Here is a 6,000-nt window from a genome sequence, read left to right on the forward strand (position 1 = left end):
AAGGCCCTCACTGCTATCACCATGCATATGCGTGGTAAAGGCATGTGTGCTAAAGGCATGCGTGCTAGATGCATATTCATGGAAATGGCAGCGCGTAAATGCATATCTTTGCATTGACTGCATTGTAAGTGATATTTCCCAAAAATCTTAGATCTACTTCCCATTTCCTCCAGAAAAATTGTGGTCCAATCCCTAGTTCTCTCTCACCTGGATTATGGGAACTCCCTATATTTAGGTTCCCCAAAATACGTAACCAAGAGACCCCAAGTTGTACAAAAGGCAGCTGCAAGGGCTGTACTCTGTGTCCTATATCACGCATTAGCTAAAAATGCCTTGGCCTCCCTCCACTGGCCACCCATTGAGGAAAAGATAAAATTCAAAGCATTCGTTATAGCACATTAAGGGCTTCACTCCAAAGGACCGTCCATGATTAGGGCACTATTGGTACCACACACATCTAGAAGGACACTAAGATTTTCTACTGCCCGAATCCTGAAGGTGCCTCAAAATCCCTAGATGGGGAGGAAGATCTTTCTCCCACCTCATCCCTAACTTTGGAGCTCACTGCCATTAGAATTAAGAAGCCTTAACAAGAAGACACTGTTGAGGAAACAGCTTAAATCTTGGTTCTTTCCCTATTAAGACCTCTTCATCTGGTCCACTGTGAGCTCAGGTGCAATTCTATGGCTCAACAGTGCTGGGAAGTCTTCAGGTAGCCAAGCACTATCGAAGTATACATAAAATAGAGTACCTTACCTAGGTTCAGGATAGCTGTACCCCCTGCTAGGTTTTCATGATACCCCTATCTCAATATGTTCCATTTAGATATATTGCATGTAAATATTTTTTATGTTGGAATTCTGAAAGTATGTACAGCCTTCCTGGACTGATGTTGGACAAACCTCATGTAAAACAATTGCCACACCAATTGACTCAATACTGGACACCTTTTAAATGTGCAGTCTGATAATTTCCAGATCCGTGGACATTCAGCAGCATTTCCAAGAACTGATTTTTTTAATGACACACGCAACAGTTCTTTCAAGCAGTATCTTCTAGTATATTTTGTTTCTACAGCTTTGGGCATCATTAATTTACTTGTCCTTTAAAGTATGACACATTATGAATAATATAAATGTGTGTATGGCATCAATGCATCAAAGGATAGCACTTCATGTGAAATGACGAGTCTTCAACGTCCTCATTATTCTGTGTCCTGTAAGTTTGTATGTATGTATTTATCAAAAAATATTAACTAACACACACTCATTGTAATTTGTAGTAACAGATCATTCATATCAAGGTTAGTGTAATACAACCTTTTACACAAAGTGAAAGATTGCTTTAAGCTGAGAAGTCTAAACATCAATTTTTGGATATTTGTTTAAGGATTGGATTTTATCAAACAGTCGTCTAGCCTTAATTTACATTAAAACCTGTTTTGGACTTACTAGTATTATATTGCCTAACTTATGGTTTGCTGAAATACTAAACTGGATCTTTGATGGAGTAGGTAGTCCATCAGGGTATGGCAGGTTGGAGAAAGGCAAGAACTCTATGGGCCCTGCCTTGTCGAATCTTGCCATCTGATAGCACTTACTTCTGCTAAAGATAACGTTCGATTTTAGAGTCATTGCAGTCTTTTTCATGATCCCCTTAATGTGTAACAGGACCCCAAGGTGCAAAAGGTTTCTTTCCTTAAAGCTTTAGTCTCAGTAATAAATTACCGTAGTTGCCCAAAGTCATAATTGTCCAACAGGGGTTAAGGCACATCTTATGTAGTGCAAAAATATTCAAGCATTGTTTACATTTGTCTTAACTGCCTCTAGCCTACAAAATATGAGATTGTTGGACTTTAAAGACAGAGGAAAACTGATCCCCAGAGATGGCAAGGAATGCAAGCCCGTTGGAAGGTACTTGGGGCCAGATGTAGCAAAACGCCAATTTGCGAGGTGCAAAGTGCGAGTCCATGCGACTCGCAATTTGCACCTCGCAAATTGGTATGCAGTACGGTGTCTCAGACACCGACTGCAACTCGCTATGGGGTCGCAATGACCCACCTCATGGATATTCATGAGGTGGGTCGCAAATTGCGGCCCCATAGCGAGTATAGGCACTCGCAAACATGGAGGCCTGCTGTAGTCAGCAGACCTCCATGTTCGCGACTGCTTTTAAATAAAGCAGTTTTTTTTTTCTCTTTGCAGCCCGTTTTCCTTAAAGGAAAACGAGCTGCAAATAGAAAAAAATACCGAAACCTTTTGTTTCGGTTTTTTTCAGAGTAGGCAGTGGTCCATAGGACCACTGCCTGCTCTGAAAAAATAATTTTGTGAGCATTTACAAAGAGGAAGGGGTCCCGTGGGGACCCCTTCCCCTTTGCGAATGAGTTACCATCCACTTCAAGTGGATGGTAACTGCGAGTTGATTTGCGACCACTTTCGCGGTCACAAATCAACTTAAATCGCGGTGCGAGTCGCAAATAGGAAGGGAACACCCCTTCCTATTTGCGAGTCGGAAACACATTTTGCGAGTCGGTTCCGACTCACAAAATGTGTTTCTGCATCGCTTGAGGGCTTTTGCACCTCGCAAACGGCGTTTTTCGCCGTTTGCGAGGTGCAAAAGCCTACCTACATCTGGCCCTTGGTGTGTTGTCTGGCTGCTGCTAACACTATCTGCATGATAGAAAGTGAGATAAAGTATGGAGGTGGATTGGCTTACGTTGCTTTAAAATGGGAGTCATCTGCACAGATGGATCCTAATTAATAGTATCCACAATACGCACCATTGCTTCTTCTAGAGAAATATGACACAGTGAGCCACCATAAGCCATTCCCATATAATGTAGAGAGATTAACTGGTGTGACTTGTTTTTGGTCAAATAAAAGTCCTGATACTGCGTAGTTGGAATCAGGCTTTGTATTATTTACACAGCTCCTTTATTAATGGTTTATAAGTACGCGGAGACACGAATCGAAGGCTCTGCACTCAGTAAAGCTTAGAGATGGTATGACCCAGTGTTCACTCTTGACACAGGAGTATATAAATGGATACACAGGCACGACAACTAAACCTAAATCCATATGTTATATGGTGTTTGGATCTACAAATACTTTACTAGCATCTGTTCTCAAACATGCACACAGATCCGTGAGCTAAGGACCAAATATTCACCATAAATATCATGGTGGCACGTTTGTTTACATATTGTTATCTGACATTTACAGCAATCCTAGCCCCCATTTTCCTAATGGTTGCACACCGAAAACCCCAAATCAAGAAAAAGAAAACAGCAAAGTTAAATGTAGAGCTACCAAGGCACATGAAAGGCCAAAGTCACTTATATTAGTTCCTGAAATACCATAGTACAGTTACAAATTGCATTTTTTCAAGAGCAGTTCAAAGTTTTTCAAATCTGCAAGGAAAATATACATTTTCTCTCTGTGAGTGCTGCCCATAAACTAAACAAGGGCTATTTTCTAGCCATTTTGCAATAATTTGGTACTATTGTTCAGTGGCAACATTATGCTGCTTCCTTGTCCCACCTGATGGAAGCACCTGCTCTGCATTTTGTAGCCTTCAAACTACGAGGAGAAGTTTCCTGGATGGGAGTAGATTCAAGTAACAAAATCTGGGGAGTGAGAAAGGCACAGAGGGCCAGAGGTCCCCACCACAGGCCTTTTATGGAAAACTGTTGGAAGTACTGTGGCATAATGAAATACTTGTCAAGTGCTTGTGGTTAAATATGTGTGAAAACAGATTTAATAATTGCTAATGTGTATATTTGTAGATTGCTCCTGTCATCGGTACTCATGAGACATCCAAGGCCTGGAACTAAATCCAATAATCTAGACTCCACACAGGGATGTAAGATTAGATTTTTAGGCGTGCATTTGAAAATAAGCATAATTACCAGTTCTCTTGCCTGATGGTGTCTTCATCTGGAATTAAGGGACAAGAGGAAAATAAGAAGCTTGGTCTCACTGGTGAAACACAATCTGTGTAGAGTCTTTCATCTATGTTTGGTCTGGAGGTTGAAACCTTTTGTACAACCCTTCATACACAATATTCAATTTTAAGGAGTGCTCCAATGCAAGAATTTATTTTTTATTCTAGTTTTGACTTGCTCAAAGTCAATGATGAGGGCATCTTAATTTAGAAGTGGATAACTACTTATTAAGACATACACAGTCCTGTCATGGTAAGTAAAGGTACAATTTGCAATTTGGTTTACTGACTTCATAGGTTTTATGGATCATACCTTTAATTTATTTGCAGATTAGTTACTTGGCTGTGGATGCAGATGATTTGGGATGCAAAGTTTGATCCATAGATTACCTTTGTCTCATGGACTATGATAAGATGGCTACTTAATTTGTCGGCTCTGCACTTTATTTTAGGTTTTAATAATGGTGTTTTCCATGGGGATGTACCATAGGAAATTACATTTGATAGAATATCTTTTCACTTTGAAGGAGAAATGACATCAGTAATTTATTGCATAATGTTTATATATTTTTTATTTATGATTTCATACCTTGAGAAAATGGAGTCAAAAGTAAAGTTGGTTACTGTAACTACTGGAGCCTGCAGTAAACCTTTTTAACAGTTTTTGCAGGTTTCTAAGCAGGTCTTAAGGATGAGAATAATGCTGAATTAAAAATGTATCTAAAAATGAAGTGATTGAACCAATCTACTTTGATTGGCTCATCAACAGTTGGAGCAGGCGGATGGTAATTGGGATTTTGCAAGCCTATGTTGACATCACACAGAAATAAACTAGAGTTCAATCTTATAATACTTTTAGTGAAATTTGTGATAATTTATTCTATGGGGTTCAAGTAATTTATTTGTTAAGTGGGACACAGTCAACCAATGTTACAATACAACTTTACAAATATATTTGTTAAAGATCAATATTTTCAAGAGACAGTTCTGAAGAGAATGCCGTAGAATATCAAGGTAAGTCACGTTCTGGTACTGTACACAGAATCATTGTTTTTCCACTGAAATAAATCACATATGTATCTCAAAGAAATGTAAGTGCTGCTCCGTCAAGTCTGCTTTAGGGTTTACATAAGCTAAAGAAACCCAAGCTATCCACCCATGAAAGTAGCCCACTGAAGCACAGTTTTTAAAGGATTTAATGAGTGTTTTGAATGGCCAGTCCATTCCTTGTTACATTTAGGCTAAATATATTTGAAATTCACAGACAGTATATTTGAAATTCACAACTAAAACCTCACTTATCATTTACCGGTCAAAGAGGTGAAAGTTAAAGCCATGTGTATCAAACAAGTCCAAAATTACTGGTGGTGATTACTGAACCAACAAAGATGGACAATTGGGTTGATTTCTTTTATGGTAGGTACAATTTCAATGAGGTAAGCAGTTTTGCTGATCTGTAAATATGGAGTATGTAGTTGAAAGTTGTATCCAAAGATTTATGGTGAGTTTCTTTGGGGAAAGGGGCGTGATAGAGCGTTCCATCCTAATAAATTACCTGTATTTGGACGCTCTTGGGTCGATGAATCTTTTGACCAAGTGGGGCTCTCTTCACCCGAGATTAGTCAATTTAATCAAATCAATAATCAATAACGAACATAAGCAATGCCCTGATCAACATAACACTTCACAATTAATCCAGAAAACATTTCGGCGAACCATGACCTTTCGGCCATGAATAACCACACCAGTTCATTCAAAGTTAATGAATTTATTTCCCTATATTAACAAAGCTAGCACAATATAAATGTGTCTCAACACCAAATGATATATGTAAATGAACATTAATAGCTGTCCATAACGGCGAAAAGATGCAATCTATGCAGCATTTGAATAACAATGCATTCGATAATAGCAACGCAAACCACTAAAACTATAATCTGTAATGGGCTAATTGCATACATTAGTCAGCATAACAAGGTCTCAAATTGCATCGTGCAACAAATGAATCCTCATCTAACCTCAAATTAGCATCTGCATGTGGGACTTCATGCAAAAACA

This window comes from Pleurodeles waltl, chromosome 10, assembly GCF_031143425.1.
Source record: "Pleurodeles waltl isolate 20211129_DDA chromosome 10, aPleWal1.hap1.20221129, whole genome shotgun sequence".
In the NCBI taxonomy this organism is placed as follows: domain Eukaryota; kingdom Metazoa; phylum Chordata; class Amphibia; order Caudata; family Salamandridae; genus Pleurodeles; species Pleurodeles waltl.